Below are 21,690 nucleotides of genomic sequence, written 5' to 3'. Positions count from 1 at the left end.
TTTGAGGTACTTTAATCTTGCTGATAACATTTGATTAAGTTCTTAATCAAATGTGCAAGGTTGTTTAGCACATGTGATGCACATGGCAATTATTACATAGTAATAGGCCAAGGACCCCAAAGATGCAATAGGTGTCAAAGGCAAAAGTTGTAATAAGTTATGCCAACTAGGTTCTATTGGTCAGTTAGTATCAGATTGATAGTGGTTTGGCCAATAAGTGTCAGTGGTGACACTAGGGACTAGCATTAATTAATTAATTAATGCTAGGCTAAGAGTCAACAAAGGTTGGGGACCACTTCAGGTTGCAAATGGACTAGCCAATTTAATTATGGATGGGCATATTTAATTTTGGGCAGGGTAAGAAGGACTGAAATTAATTTTTAGGATTATTTAATTCTAAAAATTAATTAAATAGTTGGATAATGCTGAAAAATGAGTGTAGAAGGCTGCCACTTGGCAAAAATGCCATGCCCATGTAAACTGAGAAAACGTTTTTGGGGCCAAGGTCTCAACCATTCGGTCAGAGAACAACAATTTGCTGCAAAAGACGGCCATCTAGAGAGCCTCAACAAGCAAGGGATAGCAGGGAGTCACCTTCTAGTGACTAGCAACACAATTGTTGATCAGGTGACAACATTTAAGAAGTGCCAGCGGTAGGTGACTACATTAAATGTAGACTGGAGCAGGCAACAAGCAGAATTTAGGGTTTTCTCGTAAAGAAAATCAAATTTCTCTCTCACCTTAGCTTTCTCTCACCTCCTCCAACCCATTCTCAGGAGGTCTCAGCCATTTTGACCAAATCTCAACTGAATTTGGTAGACAATAGAGAGATCTCTACTGTAAACCCTAAATTTCTACAAAAATCAGGGTTCGACAACTACCTCCGAACATGTGCCAATTGGTGAAGACATCGTACACTGAATTCAACACCTAAAGTTGTGTAATTGTCAAGGAATTCAAATGCTAGCCCATTCATTGTAATTTGAGGCAGCATTTGGCCAGTTGGTGGTTCCATTTGTGCAAGTCCTGGGTAAAAAATCAAGGGGCAATTGGCCCAAATTGACTGTTGATAGTTGCTACAGCAAAGAAGCTTTTTGGAACAACAAAGGAGATTATGAATCTCAACTTGTACTCATTCCATTAGCAATCAAGTTCAAGAAATGCCAAAAGGGACACCAATTTTGGGGCCAATACGGTGCCCAATGTCTGAGATTATTAAGGTAATTTGTACATTTCAAGTTATATTCATTTGTTGATTCCTGTAGTTAAGTGCTTAATAAGGGAATTACCGCCCTTTCCAATAAGAAAGGCCGGTTTCACGGTCCAACAAGATTCTCACTTTGTTCATAGAAGCCAATGAGCCTTCATATTTTTGTTTTTTGAGAAGACTTGAACTTCGAAATATGCCTCAAGGATGTATCTAGATTCCAAGGTTCGAACTCACGCAATGCCAGGCCTGACGCTAGTTGCTGTTAGGTAATGACCAATCAGGAAAACCCTAATTCCGATCAATCCTAAGTGGGAACGGCCAGAATACTTCCGCTACGTGGCAGACGCGGAAAGCCCTAGATCACAAATCCCGTAACATTCCATGGGAGTGCCGAGCGGAGCTTTCTAGACATCCTTCCCGACGGACTGCTAAGACGTGTCCTGGATGATGCTAGTGGACACGTTTCAGTTGAGTAATGCTGGCTCGGAATCGGCGTGAACTTGAACTTAAACCATTTTTTACATGATCAACCACCCATCTACACACACATATGCTAAAATTACTTGGGCTACAACCCCATTAACAATAAACCTTTGTATTGAGTTGAATATGGATAAATTTGGACATAAGCACAGCACAAACACATTGATTGTGCAGTGACTATGTGAGAGAGGACTGCAGGATCGAAGCTCAGCACCAAAAACAGTAGACAATAGAGAGTGAAGCACAACACCCAATGCAATAGACTAAAAGAATATAAGCTGAAAGTACAAGGTACAACCCTTAAACCTTAGGGTTGTAGGGGATGTTCACACCCGAACACGGTGTGCCCGTTACTGTGTGTCATAAGCACATACGAATTAATACCATAAGTCTGGGGGAAAAAACCTCTCCTACGGAGAGTAAAAAGTGCCCCAATGTCCTACTCATCACCACACTCCTATGTGAGCGTAGGCGTAAGTGAGGCGTGAGTGAAATACCCAACAAACCCCCCTGGAGTGAAGAGTGATCAAGAGAGCAAGGATCATCCGCCACCAAAGGAGATCAAATTTAAAGCATGGAAAAATGCTTCAAATTTTTCACGAGAAAGAGCTTTGGTGAAGATGTCTACCACATTACTGGTGGTAGGACAATAGACAAGGCTGATATCACTGTAATGGCACTCTGACTGTCAGCGAACAAAGGAATAAGCTCCGTAACAGATACATCCAAATCAACTAGCAAGCGTCTAATCCATACGCATTCAACTGTGGTAGTGAAAGTTGCCTTGTATTCAGCTTCACATGAAGATGTGGCAACAGTGCACTATTTCTTGCTAAGCCAAGATATGCAAGACGAGCCAAGAAAGAAACAATTGCAACTAGTGGAGTGATGTAAATCATAATCACCAGCCCAATCAGAATCACTGTAAGCATGTAATGCAGTGGTCCCTCCTTGGCATAAAGCAATCCAAGAGTTTTAGTACCCTGCAAGTAGCAAAAGACACACTTAACAGCTTGCCAATGTGACATGCGTAGCTGATACATATATCTGCTCAGGGCTGAAACTACAAACTGTATGTTTGGCCTAGTGTTGCATAACTAAATAAGACATCCAACTACTGGAGCATATGTGTGTATATCAAACAAATCACTGTCATCATGTAATGACAGCTTAAGTCCAGGTTCCATTGGTGTACACACTGGTTTGCAATCCTGTAAGCCAGACTTCTCAAGAAGTTTACCAATGTATCTTGACTGTGATAACCCAATACCTCTAGCATCATATATGAACTGAATGCCCAAGTAATAATGCAAAGACCCCAAGTCTAACATTTCAAAAGTTTGCTGCAAATTTTGTTTGAATACTGAAATCTGATCAGCATGTGTCCCTGTAAGCAAGAGATCATCAACATAAAGACAAGTGATCAACATGGATCCCCCCTCTTCACATAAGTAAAGGGTAGACTCAGATGAGCTATTTATGAACCCTTGGCTAAGCAAGAAAGCATTTGTCTTTGCATCTCAAGCTCTAGGAGCTTGTTTGAAACCATACAAAGTTTTTTTCAGCTTGCAGACCAAGTGTTCCGAGCCCTCAATTGCAAAACCAATGGGCTGCTATACATATACTTCCTCATGAAGTTTCCCAAGTAAAAATGCAGTTTTAATATCCAATTGATGCACAGTCCATCCATAATGAGCAACCAAAGCAACCATAGACCTGATGGTCGTCATGCGGGAAGTAGGAGCAAATGTCTCCTCATAGTCAATGCCTTTCTTCTGTGCATAGCCTTTAGCTACAAGCCTTGCCTTGTATTTGTCAATGGATCCACCTGCATTCTGTTTTAGCTTGTAGACTCATTTTGTTCCAATGGCTTTCTTCCCAAATGGCAAAGACGCCAAATTCCATGTTTGATTCTTAGAGATAGAATCCAATTCAACTTTCATTGCTGCCATCCAATGCATACTCTGTTGTGCATCCTCAAAACATTCAGCCTCCTCATCATCAAGGGTGCTTGCTGCCATAACAAACTCCATGGTATGTGCAGTATCATGCATACGAGCTTGCCTTCTAGTACAACCAGCCATGGGTACATCCAGATGACTATCTTTCATAGTCTATAAATACCATCTAGGTATTTGTCGTGCCTCTTGACTGTGCATAAGCTCTTGCTGAATTTCAGTTTCAGCACTTCGCTGAATATTCAGATCAGCCAATGGCTGATTTTCTGCATTTTCCAAAGGAGCAGCTGGCTGAACATTGAGTTCACTAGCTGAAATTCCAACTGAATCACCAAATGTAATAGGCAGCAGCCCTTCAAATACATCACGGGCAGCCTGATATGTGTCTAAACCAGCCAAGGACAATTCTGATTTTTCATCAAATAGTACATCCCTACTAACAAACACCTTCTTAGAAACAGGATCATAGAGTCTATAGCCTTTGCTCTCAATGCTATATCCCACAAAAATGCATTTAACAACCTTGCTATCCAACTTTTTTCTAAGTACCTTTGGAATATGTGCATACGCAAGGCACCCAAAGGTACGAAAGTGTCCAACAGAAGGTTTCCGGCTATTCCAAGCCTCAAAAGGTGTAATTTTCTTCAAAGCTTTGGTGGGGCATCTATTCAAAACATGGCAAGCACACATGACTGCTTCCATCCAAAAACTGTGAGGCAAGCTCTTTGCCTTCAACATACATCTGGCAATCTCAATGAGTGACCGATTCTTCCTCTCTGCAACCCCATTCTGCTGTGGAGTATAAGTAGTAGTATACTCATGGACAATGCCCTTCTCTTCAAAAAAGAATTCAGCATAGAGGACATGTATTCCCCCCCTCAGTTTGAACGGAGAGTCTTAATTTTACAACCAGACTGGTTTTCAACAAGTGCAATGAAAGCCAGGAATGCATCATACACTTTCTAACTTTTTGACCAAAGAGTAGACCCAGCAAAATCGAGTAAAGTCATCAATAAAAGTTACAAAATAGTAACATCCTCCCAATGACTTTGTATGCATAGGCCCACATACATCTGAATGCACTAATGGCAAACTGCATCCTAGCATGCCATAACTCTGTCTGTATCATAGCAAGAGTAAGAGTGGATGCCAAGTACGCTGACTGATCAACTGAAAGAGTATCCAACTCGTATAACCATGACATAAAGTGTCTGTCAAAACCAAAGTCATGTGTTCTTTGTCTCTCACTATGCATCTCTCATCATCAAATGTGACCTGCAATCCACAACGTGCCAAAGAAGAAATAGAAAGCAAATTCTTCTTTATGTCTGGCACGAATAAAGCATCATGTAGGCGGAGAATAGAGCTATCAATGGTTGTGAACACAATCTCCCTAATACCTCTAACAGGGAATGATACATTGTTGGCACACTGTACAGACTTGCCAACTCAAGCAGCACTAACATAAGCAAATAAATCTCTACGAGATGTAATATGCCTAGAAGCACCACTGTCAAAAAACCAAGTGTCTACATCCTCAGTAGAGCTAAATGCTCGATCAGCCTAAGAGGTGTCATAACTGCATGTGTAAAAACAATAGTCCCTGTCTGCAACAAAGGACGCAAACTCAGTAGCAGTGGAAGGACTATCAGAAATAGACATTCCTGATTTCTTTTTCTTCTCCTTGGCAATTCGCTTCCTGCACTCAGCCATGTAGTGACATGGCTTCTTACAGTAATGGCATTTGCCCTTTTTGGCTTGCGTGTCCCCTTGTTTTTTAATTGCATGTGATATGCCAGAAGTTCCAGAACTCTGCAGAGCATTCTTCACTTGGCTGCCTTTGCCCTTCTGTCTAGCCATAAAAGCATGCTCAGAGGCTATAACATCCACACCACTATTTCTTCTTCTTTGCTCCTTCTCTAGAAACAAACTCACTAGCTGAAGAAAAGTGATTGCCTGTGCAGCAATCCTCATGGTGAGGTTTAAGGCCGTATGAAAAGCCAAGTACGAAGGAGGTAATGAGTTCAAAGTGGTCGATATCATATGTGCATCCAAATAGTACTCATCAATATTCATGAGTTGCTCTCGTAAGTCCTGAATTTTGTTCAAGTGATCCTGAATAGAATCACCTTCATCCATTTTCAATGTCTCTAGCTCTTCTTTAAGAAAGAGATATGAGTCTCATTCTTGCCTGCAAACATCTGCTTCAAAGTTAGCCAAGCTTCTCGTGAAAAAGCTGCTGAACGAATGTGGGGGATGATTGACTGTTGAACTGCCAATGCAATCAGCGACAAAGCCTGTGCATCCCATGTATCCCATGCTTTGTTAGTTGTTGTTCTTTGTGGAAGTGGTTGAAGTGGAGCATGCTGAGGTGCCCGTTATGCACATCCTCCTGGAGGAGGAGTAGCTGGAGCCACAACTCCAGGTCGAGCTTCTTCTCCACTGACATAATCCCAAAGATTTTTGGCTACAAATACATTCTTCATCATGAAGGACCAAAGTAAATAGTTATTTCCATCCAATCTATCCTCTTTAAAATACATAGGTGAAGACATCTCCTCCCTGATTTGCCGTGATTATCAATTATCAAGAAAAAACAAAAGAGCAATGTCGAAGCAGGACCACACTGGAAATCTGAAAATTTCTAGAAATTGTAGGAAATGACTTTTTGCAATTAGTATACAGAGGTGCACTCTGTCAAAAGTGCCTTTAATAAATGCAATTCAATGTGCAGTGTGTGTTTAGCAACACTGTACGAGCAAAATCCCCAAAATTTCCTGCCTCAAATGTGTTCAAAACAGTCCTTATGTGACTCTAGATACAATACATATGCCAATGTCCTCAAAAAACATCAAAGCCCCAAAATTTTGGATGAATATGCCCAAAAAAATTGCATCCAATGTGTCCCAGACACGTTTTTGAATATTGTGTCTGCTGCATAGGAACCCCTTTTTCCAGAAATTAATTCTGGTATTAAAAGAAATTGAAAATTTTTAAAGAAAAACCTTTGAAATGATGAGCTGTCCTTGACCACAGACGGGTACAGGCGTATATTGGCGGCGCTTCAGTCGGGTGCTTCAGTCGGGCTGAGCTGGCAACGGTTGACAGGCGCAGCGACTAGCGTGTGACATGGTCGATGCGTTTGACGGGAGGTCTGGTGGGGCACGACAGGCTACGCTCAGCAAGCACAGTCGGCGCTTTTGGCGGGTGTAAGGCGGGTACAAATGAGCTGCAGGGGCTTTCGGCTGATGACGAACGGTAAAGGTAGCAGACGCAGGCAACGCTGTTAACAGGCACTTACTAAGTGTGCAGCAGCTAACGGCTGACGTGGCGGCTGCAGACTAAGGACTGACATGGCCTGAGCAGGCTATGAACTGCAAAGCTGATGAGCAGAACGTTGGTGACTGCTACAGGTCGTGTGGCAAGGTTGAGCTAAGGAGAACCGAGCTTGAGCTTAGCAGAGCCATTGCTGCTCTGATACCAAATGTGAGAGAGGACTGCAGGATCGATGCTCACAGCACAAAAAACAGTAGACAGTAGAGAGTGAAGCACAACACCCAATGCAATAGACTTAAAGAGTGTAAGCTGAAAGTATAAGGTACAACCCTTAAACCTTAGGGTTGTAGGGGGTGTTCACACCCGAACACGGTAAGTGCACGTAAGTGTGTGTCATAAGCATATACGAAATAATACCATAAGTTTGGGGGAAAAAACCTCTCCTACCGAGAGTAAAAAGTCCCCCAGTGTCCTACTAATCACCGACACTCCTATGTGAGCATAGGCGTAAGTGAGGCGTGAGTGAAATACCCAACAGACTGAGCCTGCTTTTTGCAGAATGATTAAGCAGCAGACATCTAAGGATCATTGGAAAGATGCCCAAGAGGCTACAAGCGTGTTCACAGTTCCATTAAAGGTAGCATGCATAGCCATCAGTGTAAGAACCTATAGGGGGAAGCTCCAACCAAGTTTCACTTTGTTCATAAATGGGAAGCCAATTGACCACGATGGTGAATCAGGACACCCTAGACCCGGAGAACTTTGGCTAATGAACAAATGTGAAAGTCTACAGATAATGCAGCACACAGTAATATCAGGCTCCACAGTAAGACACCTGAATTCACAACTCAAAAGAGATGAGAGATCTTAAAAGCAGAAGTGATCATCTAATCATATAGCACAGCAGTGCTAATGACGCTTAAGACAAAAAGGCCATTAACAGCAAATCCACACTGAACTCCAGCCCGAACACAATCCTGCACTCTCCTGTGCTTCAAATGATATACATATGATACAAAGGCCATTGACGGTAAATCCATGCAGAATCCAGCTCAAATACAATCCTGCACTCTGTCATACTTTGAGTCCCCAAAGTGCACCTCCTGCCCTGTACATGACAGACCCATGATCAGCAGATCAGCAAAATCACCACAAATGCTTCTACTGCACTCCCTGATCCACAAGCATTTGTCAGCCTTCATGCTATTGCTGCCATTCAGATCATGATGACAACTGCTAATGATGTGGACCCAATCAACTGAAGATGACCCACTTTAAATAGGCCACACACTGATCCATCGTCCCAACTGACCTTATTTGGCACAATTGTTCTTCAAGCACGCCCAATAGGTCACATAGATGGAAGTATGCACTATCTTTGCTCTAACCCACTATGTGCACTGTGCATCCACCATAAGAAATGATCACTCGTCAGTGGCCAATGCTAATGCACTATTCTATTTATCGTTAAATCTCAAAGGAAAAGAAAGAAAACTTATAAAATATGCAAGAGCATAGCGAATCTCAAATGGTTGATTAAAGATCAAGGAAATACAACACGGTCCTTTTGTGTTTGGGGCTGGCCCTTGAATATGGCCTTTATCTAACCTGAATTTATTAATCTTGTAATAACAATTAAAATTTGCAAACCAATCTTGATTTCTTCAAGAAAATTTCACTTTTCTTCACATTAATGTACAGCTAGTGCTTTTAGGGGAGTTCTTCAAACACATTGCCTAAATCTTTTTTTGTGTTCTTCTTGGCCTGGAATATCCAATTATGTCATCAAAGGTTGCTCCGTATGCTTTTCTATGTTGAAGGACTAGTCAATCCATCATGTCATTATAGGTGCCAAAAGAGTTTGTCAAGCCAAACTGTAGACAATAAGCTCGCACAAGTCAAATGTTGGTTCGAGACATTATTATAGGAGTATCCTTCAATACTACGCAAAACTGATGACAGTTGCTTTTCATATTAATGCAGCTAAGGCCCCCCAATGCATCTAAAATATCATAAGTCTTGGGGGAAATACATGGTCTTGATGGTCCCAAGATTATAGTTTTATTGGATAACAAATACATTTTAATGTGGTGAGCCAACTTTTTTATTTACTTCTAAATATTTGGCCTATCTGGTAGCTTATTCAAAAGTTTTTAGCTACTCAAAGTCACCTTGATCCTCATTCCATCAACAGGCCTTCACTTGGCTTGGAGCTTTGAGGTGGCCAGAAATGGTGAAAGCCACATACAACTGAAAATCTAGTAAGATTCCCTATGTCTTTGTTGCTTGTGACCCTCCTAGAGCTTGGGGAAGATCATTGTGCCTAAGGTTTAGAGTTTCTTGTTTGGGCTCATAGGGCTAGTTGGCTAGCTGCACGTGGCCAAGTTGCTCCACCACTTCGCTATAGGCTCCTTGTATGATTTCCCTTTGTAAAATTGTATGGAAGCTCTTTCATATCTATACATAGACAGCCTCCTATCTCAAATTTATAGATTCAAATGCTTTTCTTTTAGGTGCTTAGCATCATCTTACTTTCCTTCTCTTTTGGTCTCTCTATTTGCATTGTTGATTTCATTAAAAGCCAACTCTAAAGGCCACATGGTGCTGCTGCTGACCACATGGCCCCTCTCCCTACTTTATTTCATCACTATAAGACAACCCTCGCTACGTTTTGGCCTTAGAGGACTGCACAAAGCAACCATACTCCATTTCTGTTTTGTGCAATATTTGCTGCTGCTGGTGCCCTTTCCTCTGCTGCATTTAGCAATTCTGCTGCTGCTTTTTAGGGTTTTTTTCTTTGGGAGGTGTTGCTAAGTTAGGAGATGCTAATCTGACCCACTATAGTACCAAAATTAACATCAGGAAAATGTGGTTAGAAACTGCTGGGTGCTGGCAGCTGGTTGGTGTCTTGCCCATCTTTGCACAACCTGCTCTGTTGTGCATGGCCAGAAAATATAAAAGTCAGAGCAGCAAACTCAAATGTAGCCATATTAAGTCCCACAATCCTGTAGAGAATATGGCTGACACACATGCACAAGAGAAAAGAATGTGAGTGATAGGAAGGTTACTGTACACTAATTTGGAAATACTCATATACACAAGTACAAAGTGCTTGATTATTGGAAACTGATTTATACAAGCCAACATCCAAGATGAGCATGGCACTCCTTATGCAAGAACCCATTGGGAAAGGGCATTTTACCGGATGAGGGTTAGGGTGATCCTTTCTCAAGTCCCAAGTTACCTAGGCCCCTAAATGGGGTGCTTGGTGCCTATCCCTGCCAGCATGATGCCGGTCTCCCCAGAGCTGTCAACCTAAAGAAGTGGAGAGAAGCAATATAGTCTAACGAAACTAGGGGCTTAAAGGTTTGGCCCTGTGATGGCGTTTGCACAACCTAGTTGTGCATACCCGACTCACAAAACAAAAGAAAAAGATTGTAACTTTTTTTTTCATGAAGATAATTGAATTAAGTAGCAAATATTTACATCAGACCATCAGGTCACCAAACTAAAAACAGACACAAATGAAAGTCTACCAAGACTCTAACACAGAAATATCACACAGAAAGGACAGCTGGTGTGGAGCAAACAATATCCAGTCAGGGAGCAGCAATGTCAGGAAGAACCAGATCAGCTGACATCATAGAGGAGATCTGCCATAACACTAAACCACTATCACAGGCCACATGACCATGAAAAAAAAAATATTGGAACATTCTATGCTTGTATTCTAAAAGGTGATTTTTGCTCAAAGTAGGATACCTCAGCCTCAGACTTGATGAGTCATGAGCTTGATGTTGCCCACATGGGCATGTCTTTGTTGTGTTGCAAGGTGGGGAAGTGTTGAGAATTAGATTTCTAAGGCATTTCCACATGTGAGGCAACCCAAGGTCTAGGCAAATATAAGTGTAAATACCTTCTAATGGGCACATGGACCTTCACCTTTTCTGTCCCTTTGTGATTGGATGTTGGTTCGGTGTCACTTGCACATTTCAGGTTTTCTTCAAGTTGTGGCTCATGTTGCAAGTAAAAAGGCGCCCTCTTGTACACTCTGTTGAGCCACTAATATTAGTGTTTGCACTAATACTAATTTGTGAGCTCTCCTTCAAAAAGCCCCAAAAAACATTGAATGCTGAATTGCCAAAAATGATGGCTTATTTTTGAACAATAGGACAAATGCACCCAAATCCTCTATAAAAAGAGTATGTGGTTGTGTATCCCTAATCCCTAATCATTATCACACACAGCAATCAGCAACTGGCCTCCTTCCCTAACACTGCTGCCCACACCCCACACAGAGGGCATCACCATTAGTGGAAGGCCTTCACCAACTTGAGCCACTAATTTTAGTCTTTACACTTAGATATAATTATGGTGCATAAATCACTAATTTAGTCTCCTTAAAATGGCCCCAAAAAGCAACAAATGCTAAACTACCAAGAATAAATGGCTTTATTCTTGACACTAGGGCAAATGCACCCCCAAACCTCTATAAATAGGAGTCTTGTGTTTGTGTGTCCTCATTGTATTCATTCCAGCTGGCCACACCTTTAGCCCTTTCATCACCCATTATTGTCTAACCCTACCCGGAGAACACCTCACTTCGTAGAGCATTCATGAGTACTCCCCCTTCTGTCTACAACTTATCCACATCTTGACAACCTAATTCTACCCAGTTTCAAAGTGGGTTTGCACCCATTAGCTACAACCTTGCTATTCACGGAGACGTCCCAATATCCAACACATGTTGTGTCAAAATAACAGATATGCTCTCATACCATGTGAAAATATGGCTGATGTGAATATGCTCTCATACCAAAGAGAGAATAGGATTTGTGGGGAGAAACACAAAGCATGTACACCAAACACTGAGAGGAGAGAAACTCGAAAAAAGACGGAAGAAGATGATGATGAATGATGAATCACTGAATCATGCTCAGTGAATCAAGCTAATACAACGGAGCCAAAGCACTAAAGGACTACACTCCCATGTTTGATCAAGTGGTAACACCCAAGGAAACCTGCACTATAGAGGGAGCCAAACAGTCCTCTCAGCAGTAGGGTATAGAAGGTAATGTTGAAGTTGGACAGCTGTCAATGGAGCACAACACAATCCTTTAGTACCATCCAAGTCAAGAAAGATCACCAGTTATGGACGAGAGCTCTAGAGGATGAGAAATCACAAGGGGCTTGCTAGATTAATAAATCAAATCCTAGATGGACTGGAAACTAGAAAGCACAGCCTAGATAGAATAGCAAATGCCTGTGGGAGGTGGAGCTAATGCCAGGAAGTGTCTAGACTACAAAGCGCAGCCTAGGATAATGGCATCCAGTGGTGAGAAAGGTCATCTGGTGATTGAATAGTCAAACGCAGCAATAGAAAACCACAGTAAAATGCACTAGTAGAAAGCAGTAATAGAACGTTGCAGTAGAACGCCAAGTGGAGATGGATGCAAAAGCCATCAACTGTAACGTCCTCCTTACAAGGTGTGAACGGAAGTGGAGAGGATGAAGAAAGAAGAGAAGAATATGAAAGAGGATAACAAAGTGTCAGAAGGAATAAATGTGTGAGATAGGGTGAATGGGATGGAGTCATTGCCATATTTATAGGCGCACATAGTCTTGAGTAGCTATCATCGAGACATGAAACTTTAAGATGCTTTAATATAGCCGATAACATTTGATTAAATTATTAATCAAATGTGCAAGGTTGTTTGGCACATGTGATACACATGCCCATTATTTAATGGTAACAAGACAAGGACCCTGAGGATGCAGTAGGTGTTAAAGGCAAAAGTTGTGATGAGTTATGCCAGCTGGCCTTTGGGGGCAATTGGTGTCAGTTTTGACCCCAGCACAGTTGTTTGCCCAATAAGTGTCAGTAGTGACACTAGGGACTAGCATAATGCCAGTCTAAGGATCAACAAAGGTTGGGGACCACTCCAAGTTGCAAATGGCCTAGCCGATTTAATTATGGATGGGCACATTTAATTTTCGATAGGGTCAGAAGGGCTGAAATTAATTTTCAAGATGATTTAATTCTAAAAATTAGTTAAATGACTGGATAATGGTGAGTAATGGGTTTAGAAGGCTGCCACTTAGCAAAAATGCCAATGCAAACTAAGAAAATGTTTTTGAGAGCTGGGTCTCAGTTGTTCAATTAATTCACAGCCTAGGAGAGAGGGAGGGATGGAGCTGCTGGTCCATTTTCTAATCAAAGAACAGCAATTTAATGCAGAAGAGAGCCATCTAGGGGCATTAGCACAAGTAGGGAATTGCAAGGAGACACCTTCCAAGGGCTAGTACAACAACATTGCTAATCAAGTGACAATATTTTAGAGGTGTCTGGCAATACGTGACTGCATTAAATGCAAGCTAGAGCAAGCACCAAGTACATTTTAGGGTTTTCTTGCGAAGAAAATCAAATTTCTTTCTCATCTCAGCTTTCTCTCACCTTCTCCAATAATTTCTCAAAAGATCTCGCTATTTCTCAACCATTCTCAATGGACAACACAAGGATTTCTGCTGTGAACCCTAAATTTTTACAAAAATTAGGGTTTGATAGCCACCTTGAAACCCATGCCAATAGGAGAAGCCATTGCATACTAAAGTCAACACCTGAAAATCATGGAATTGACAAGGATTTCAAATGCTAGCCCATCCATTGTAAATTAGGACAGCATTTGGCTAATTGATGCTTCCATTTGTGCAAGTCCTAGATGAAAATCAAGGGGCAATTGGCCCAAACTGCTTGTCGATCATATGCATAGCAAGGGCTTTTGGATCAGCAAAGGAGATTGTGGAATCTCAACTTGTACACTATCCATTAGCAATCAAAGTTTAAGAAATACTGAAAGGAGCACACCGGGTGTCCAATATCCAAGATTAAATTGTTTGCATGATAATAGGAAACAAAGTGGCAAGTTTCACAATGCATATATGCAGCCCACTCTATTTGGGACTCGTGGTATTAATGTTGGTTTTGCAAATGCTCCATACTGTGTTGGTCATGGGAAAAAATGCAGCTAGTAATTCATGCAACATATGGGAAAATGTATCCTGGTATGGCTGGTAGTATGCAAATTCCCATGAACAATCACATTGCAATGGTCCAAAGTATGCAAACAAGAATAGTTTCTAATACATCTAATGCTTCTAGCACGTCACATACACGAGGGACAATGGTTCCTAATGCATCTGGTGCTCTTAGCATGTCAAGTATACACGAGAGACTGGTCAACTGGATGCAATATTGCATATTAGTTAAGTTGAAATTACAGCAATGTGAAAGTATAAAGCATTGCAATGCTTAAGGGGAAGAAAGGCCTACAACCTAGCGAAGGTTTTGAGGCAAGTAAGATTAGAGATAAAGTTTCCATATGCTTCTCGGTGAAGCTTCTATTGGAAGTGGATGCAGTGATGAAAGCGTGAAAAACTGCTGTAATAAAATACTAAACACAAGAGACAAAGAAAAGAGAAAGGAAAACACTACAAAAGAAAGAACACTCCACAAAGAACTCAAAAGCAAAGAGATACTCGGGAAATGGAATCCATATACCAAGATATGAGACAGTACAAAACCAATGTGAGTCACCGGCTGTGAAGGCACTGGCACCTACTCCTCTCTCTCCACCAAAACCAGTCAAGTGATGAATGATTGTGGAGAAGAACATTGAATAAATAGGCAAAAATAATGCCATAAATCATGTCAGGTCAGCCAACATTTAAATTTGGTCAGCCAGCATTAAATGCTAAAATAGCCATCCTAAAATGCAAAGAAAAATGCCTAAATAATCAAGATAATATCTTGGTGCTCTAGCCCACTAATATGCATAGAGTCAGCACCCATGAACTGACATATCTGCTAACAGCTTCAGCATTGTTTCACCAATAGATACAAAGTGGATGAAAGAGGATGACTTGGCAGACCATCCTCAATTGTTGCAGCTTTACCTAGATGTTTTTCAATTATAGCCGACTTCAGTTCGAGCTCAATTAGGTTCAACAAAGCAAGGGTCTAGAGTATTACCTGATGCTCAAGGGGGAGGTAGCAATTTCACACCCCCAATTGTGGATAGCTCTTGTACGTAGTGGATCTTGAATGTATTTAGCATGCATCCAAGGTACTGTGCTAATAGTATGTTTGCCATAAGGTCACTATGAAATGTATGTAAATGAGTATGGTTGTTACCATGGCTCTAAGACTATACTTTTGCATCATTTTGGAATTAGTTCAAGATCACTTGGAGATGAGCTTTTACCTCAATTTTGAGATCAATTTATGATGAGTTTCAACTCAGTTTTTTTATCAGTTTGAGAACCGTTAATGATCACTTTTGAGATCAATTTTTGCATCAATTGAAAGGTGAGAAGGATCAAAGCTTGGTTGAAAGAGCTATGACGAGAGAGCAAGAGCAAGAAAGAGAGAGAGACAAAATGGGAACTCCAACAGTCACAATGTGTGATCGGGCCTTCCTTTATTCAAACTGTCACTAAAAGAATAAAGAATAAAGTGACGGTGACGGGCGTTTGCCACCTACAGTATGCAGTGGTAGGTACTGTCAATGTAGTAATACATGCGCGGCTAGGCAGAGGTGCATTTATCCCCAACAACCTCCCACTTAAAGGCGAATCTACCCCAATGAGGAGTGAAAAGAAAAAGAAAAAGACAGTACAACATACACATGTACAACAGGATAAGGAAAAACATCATCTCATCCAACGCCCATCAATCTCTTGAGGAAAGCAAAGCGCTCAGTAGTGAGGCTTTTTGTGAGCAGATCTATAAGATTTTCGTCAGTGGAGATCTTAACAAGGTCAACAGACTTGTCCTCCACAACCCCACGTATGAAGTGATACCTCACCTCAATGTATTTTGTCTTCGCATGAAAGACCGGATTCTTGGCTAGTTGAATGGCACTCATAGAATCCGAATGCAGTGCAAATATAACATCAATCCCAAGGTCATGAACCAAACAGCCCAACCATATGGCCTCCTTGCAAGCCTTAGTGGCTGCAACATACTCGACCTCAATGGTAGATAGAGTCGTACACTTCTCAACCCTGGACATCCAAGAGACAGCGCCTCCAGCATAGGTGAATACATAGCCAAAAGTGGACTTTCTACTATATACATGTTCTGCATAATCGGAGTCTGTGTATCCCATAACTCCTGTATCCTAGTTGCCATAGCAAATACACATATCTACTCTGCCCTTCAGGTATCTCATGATACCCTTCACCGCATCCCAATGCTTCTTGCCAAGTATAGCCATAAAGTGTGCCACAATACCAACTGCAAAGGCAATATCTGGACGAGTGGCTATCATGGTATACATCAAACTGCCCACGGCTGATGCATAAGGGATCTTGGCCATCTCGGCCCTCTGCTCATCTATCTGCGGACAATCGGCTTGTGAGACCTTCACATAAGAAGGTAATGAACAGCCAATAGGCTTTACATCCTGTATGCAAAAACGCTCAAGGACTTTATGAATGTACTCCCTCTGTGAGAGATAGAGTAGTCCCTGATGCTTGTCGCGCTTAATGCGCATACCAAGAATGTGTGAGGCCTGTCCCAAATCCTTCATCTCAAAGCTCTTCTTCAACTGAGATTTAAGAGCACCAAGCTCATCATTAGCTTTTCCTACTATCAGCATATCATCCACATAAAGTATTAAAATAAGCAATGAGCCATCGCGGGCTTTCTTCGTGTAAAGACACGGATCCATAGCACTCCTACTGTAGCCCTATGACTGCATAAAGGCATCAAACTTATGATACCACTCCCTAGGTGTATGCTTCAAGCCATAAAGACTTTTCTTTAACTTGCACACTAGGTGCTCCCTACTAGGTTCTACGAAGCCCTTAGGCTGCTTCATGTATATCTCATCATGCAAATCCCCATGCAAGAATGCAGTCTTGACATGTATCTGATACATGTCTAAGTCAAGTTGTGCTACTAAGGCTAAAACCAAGTGTAGGGTGGTCATCTTGACCACAGGAGAAAAGACTTCATCAAAGTCAACTCCATGGTCATGTTTAAAACCCTTAGCAACAAGTCTTGCCTTATAAGCCGGCATGGGGTTTCCAGGGATACTTTTCAACCTGTATATCCATTTGCACGGCAAAGTCTTATTGCCCTTAGATAATGCAACCAAATCCCAAGGCATATTCTTGTACAAGGAGTCCATCTCAAACTGCATAGCCCTCTCCCAGGAGTGACTGTCACCCCTGTGCATAGCCTCATCATAGGTAAGAGGCTCTCTTGCATCTGTAACTAAGACATAATGCATCGAGGGCTCAAATCTATCAGGCGAACGTCTATCTCTAGTAGACCGTCTCACTGCAGACTCTACTGCCTGTCCAACACCCTGGCGAGGTGTACCACCTGCTACTGCAAGTTGTCTCACTGGCTGTGCAGGAGCACGTAGCTCCTCCTGGAATATAAACCTACGTATCTCTACTATCTTCTTAGGCTGCTTGTGTATCTTGTCTTCATGGAAGACTACATCATGGCTACGAATGACTTTCCACGCCTACGGATCCCATAGACAGTAACCCATCTCTCCTGCATCTCCATAGCCAATAAAAATGCATTTAACACTCTTAGGATCAAGCTTATTACGCTTGTCCTTGGGCACATGGCAAAATGCCTCACATCCAAAGACACGTAGATGAGCATAAGACGGAGGTTTCCCAGTCCATACCTCCTCTACAACCTGAAAATCCAAACCACTAGAAGGTGATCTATTTATAATATGCAAAGTTGTACTGACTATCTCAACCCAAAAGCTCTGTGGTAAGCTTGCATGGCTAAGCATACTGCGTATACACTCCTGGATGGTTCTATTCATCCGCTCAGCCAAACCATTCTGGGGTGGGGTATAGGGGACGGTCAACTGACGCTTAATACCCCTCTCATCACATAGCTACTCAAATGCACGTGACACATATTCTCCTCCATTGTCAATCCTAAGGCATTTCAACCTATAACCAATCTGGTTCTCAACCAATGCAAGCCATCTTTGAAACACAACCAAGACATCTGATTTAAGCTTAATGGGATAAGCCCACACTTTACGCCAAAAATCGTCAATAGACATCACGAAATACTTTGCACCACCCATAGATTGACAAGGCATGGACCCACAGACATCCGAATGTATCAATGCCAAGGACTCACTCATGCGTGTCCTACCAAACTTTTTATGCGTATCCCTATTCTGTCTGCCAATAAAGACAATGCTCACATGAATCAAAATATGCATAGTCAAGGGGCGGTAAGTACTGCAAACCAGAAAGCATTTTCATTCCCTTCAAGGACATATGGCCCAAATGGGCATGCCAAAGAGATACACGTGGAATGGACACCACTAACAAACATAATCAACAGAGGATCCATCAACTACAAAAGGCTACCAACCTTGGCACCTCTGCCAAGCACAAGTCTGCCACGGGTGATCTTCCAAGCAGAAACCCCAAAAGATACATGAAACCCAGCATCATCAAGCTGCCTTGCAGAAATAAGACTATGTGTAACCGCAGATACATGACATACATCCTATAACAGAAAAACACTGTCAGTAGAGAACTGCAACCGTACATCCCTAATGCTAACAACAGCAAGTGACATATCATCACCCAAGCGAACTGACCCAGAGACAGTGCGGTAAAAGTGAAACCACTCACGGCAAGGTGTAACATGAAATGAAGCACCAAAATCCAAAAGCCAGTACTGTGCATACATAGAGTGAATCTCGGTCAATGGCGTAGCATCACAAGAACTAGCTGCAAGTATGTACTCCTCATCAGAGTCATCAGTCTGCATGACATTTATCTCCTCTATTTTTACACTGGATTTCGCAGGTACCATGCTACAATCAAAGGACTTTTCTTGTATTTTGTCTTTCCCCTTATCTTTGCGCAACTCATGACACTATAGGCGTATATGACTCTTCTTACCACAATCATGACGTGTCACATTAGCATTTCTCTCACGAGACTTGCTGCACAACTTACCACACAACTTAGACCTAGACTTCTGCGAGTCTCTACCACGTCCATACCCACGATCATTCTTACCATCTCTGCCTCTAACAATCAAAGCATGCGACACACAAGAGGCATCCAAGTTCTTATGGTTAATCTCTTCTTGCAGAAGAGCACTCTCTACATCAGACAAGTTCAAAATAGTAACAAGAGCACATAAGGCAATGCAGAATACATCCCATGACTCACTCAAAGTCCCAAGCAAAAACAATGGAGTAACCTCATCAATGAAGGTAATGCCTTGTCAAGTCAAGTTCTTGAGAATAGCATGGAGCTGGCTCAAATGAGCAAACATCATCATATTCTCCTTCATGCGCAAGTCCATAAGTTGCTTCAACCAATACATCTGACTTACTAGACTTTTCTTGTCATAGAGATTCTTGATTTTATCCCAAAGCTGCCAAGCACTCTGTGCTTCCTCAACCACATTGTAATGCACATGTTCAGTGAGAGAAAAGATGAGGGTGTACTTACATAACTCATCAATATCATCACATTCATCATCAATCATAGTTTCAGCCTGCTTGCCATGCATCCTTGGTGGCTTTATCTGCGATTTCTGCACCAATATCTACCAAACTTGGTTCTTCCAATAGACATAATTCGTACCATCAAGCTTAGTAATGTTGAAGATAGCACTATCAGTGGAAGAAGATGCCATACTGCAAGCTGAAACAGTGCGGACAGTTCAAAACTGCTTGCTGTAAACTACAGCTACCAAAACCAAGGCAAAATGGCGAGAAACGAGTATATAATGATGCTTCCCACTAAGTACCATCAAAAGTACATCAAACCAGGATGATTCAGCATGAAAAATACATCACAGTCCAAAGATATATGCTTGCTGTAATTTATGACAACAGTATACAATGAAAGCTGACAATAGGCAAAACCCAATATTCAAAGTCAATCACTAATTGTCAATGCAAAACCAGCATCTAGCGGGTATCAACAAGCATGTAACAGTCAAAGTGACATAAGCCAACACCCAAGCATGTCAAACAAAGTCCATCAGTAAAGTCATTACACCCCCCAATCAACAGGGCAAAATGTGCGTATCACTGCCAAGACTTGACACAAGTCGGTGTCTGGTCAATGAATACAAAGCCGAATCAGTCCAAGTACATCTACACAGACCAAGGTATATCAAACATACATCATCCACGAGGAGATCCCGGTTTCAAGTATCCAAAAGCTCAATATGCATAACCCGCACTACTGCTCAATGTCTGATAAGTGTACAAAGACACTCCCACTGGCACAAAAGCTGTAAGTGTCATGCAAATAAGCTCAAACAAAGCATGTAAGAGCACATCCAAGATCATACATCAGTAAGACATCCAGAGCATATGAGCAGTTAAGTATCCAATGATAGCATCCAATGTCATGAAGACAATCCCAATCAATCTTTGTAACGAGCCAAAGCAAGACCAAAATAAGCTCTAGAATATCCAAAGTCAAGCCCAAACAAGGTTCCACTAGCATTCAAGTCCAAACAATGTAACTAACATGTGTAGGTATACATTCCCCTAGCATTCGGGGGAGCATTCGGAACCAACCGGGCATCAAATGTCAATGCCAAAGTGATCCAAACACAAAATGCTAATGTAGCACTATTGTGGACTGCCTGTAAACTGTGTATAACAATCCTAAACCTGAAATAAATCACATCAATGCTCAATGCCAAGGCTCGGGATCAAATACCAAGCATAAACTAAGTGTATAGTGCCCAAGTGAGACTGCCAATTAGTACCAAGGGAGAGCTGAAGTAAAAAACGAATTTTTTTACAGTCCTTTCCTGCTGTACCTTGCAAACTGAAATAAACACTCAAAAGAATGCTTCAATATCTCTAAAGGAATGCCCTAAGGGTGCCCAAATGGGCCGGGTAGGTCGAGAAGCCGGGGAGTCGGCTATGGCAGCCGGGAAAGAGACCCAATGAGTGTAGGTAATCAATAAGAAGATGAAGGAGTCATGGACCAAACTCGAATGCTCAAGCAACCACGCTTTGATACCAGTTAAAATGTGAGAAGGATCTAAGCTTGCTTGGAAGAGCTATGGCGGGAAAGCAAGAGCAAAAAAGAGAGAGACACAAAATGGGAACTCCAACAATCACAACGTGTGACTGGGCCTTCCTTTAGTCAAACTGTCACTAAAAGAATAAAGAATAAAGTGACAGTGATGGGCATCCGCCACCTGCAATGTGCAGTGGCAATTACTATCAGTGTAGTAATACACGGGCGGCTAGGCAAAGGCGCCTTTACCCCCAACATCAATTGTAGATTAATTTTTGCAATCAACTTGTGATCGGTTTGAGGCCACATTTACAATAGTTTGTGACTAGTTCTCAAATCAGCAACAAGTGATCAGTTTATGCTCAATTTCAATGGTTTGCAACTAGATTCATGGACAATAGCATGTTAGTGAAATGCCATTGACAATTTCAGCCATGTTTTGTGTTGAATTAATGTCTTTCTATGGTTGATAGTTAGAATAGTTGAGAAACATGAGTTATGGATGCATCCAATGGGATAGAGGCCACCCAAGAGCAAAACGCAAATCTGCCATGGTAAACACAACCTTTAAAAAATGGCTAGAAATAGGCCACCCTACCCTATTTGACTCCAAATGCAAGGTCTACAACATGTATGGATGATGCCTAGCAAGTTTTTTCGCCAACAACATGCTCCTCTTCGAGATCTCTGGCTCCCACA

At 41.8% G+C, this 21,690-nt stretch overlaps 1 protein-coding gene across 1 annotated transcript in view; it reads right to left on the bottom strand.

Annotated features, from left to right (window-relative positions):
- The window catches only part of LOC148015349 (kinesin-like protein KIN-14C), a 111,188-nt gene that overhangs the window by 44,430 nt on the left and 45,068 nt on the right, over positions 1-21,690 (bottom strand). The gene's annotated exons all lie outside the window — the stretch shown is intronic.

Source organism: Lygodium microphyllum, chromosome 24 (genome assembly GCF_053477565.2).
Source record: "Lygodium microphyllum isolate KBCC chromosome 24, Lygodium_microphyllum_v1.1.10, whole genome shotgun sequence".
NCBI classification, from domain to species: Eukaryota; Viridiplantae; Streptophyta; class Polypodiopsida; order Schizaeales; family Lygodiaceae; genus Lygodium; species Lygodium microphyllum.
The sequence above is the reverse complement of the archived record's forward strand: the minus strand, read 5'-3'. Positions and strand labels throughout refer to the sequence as shown.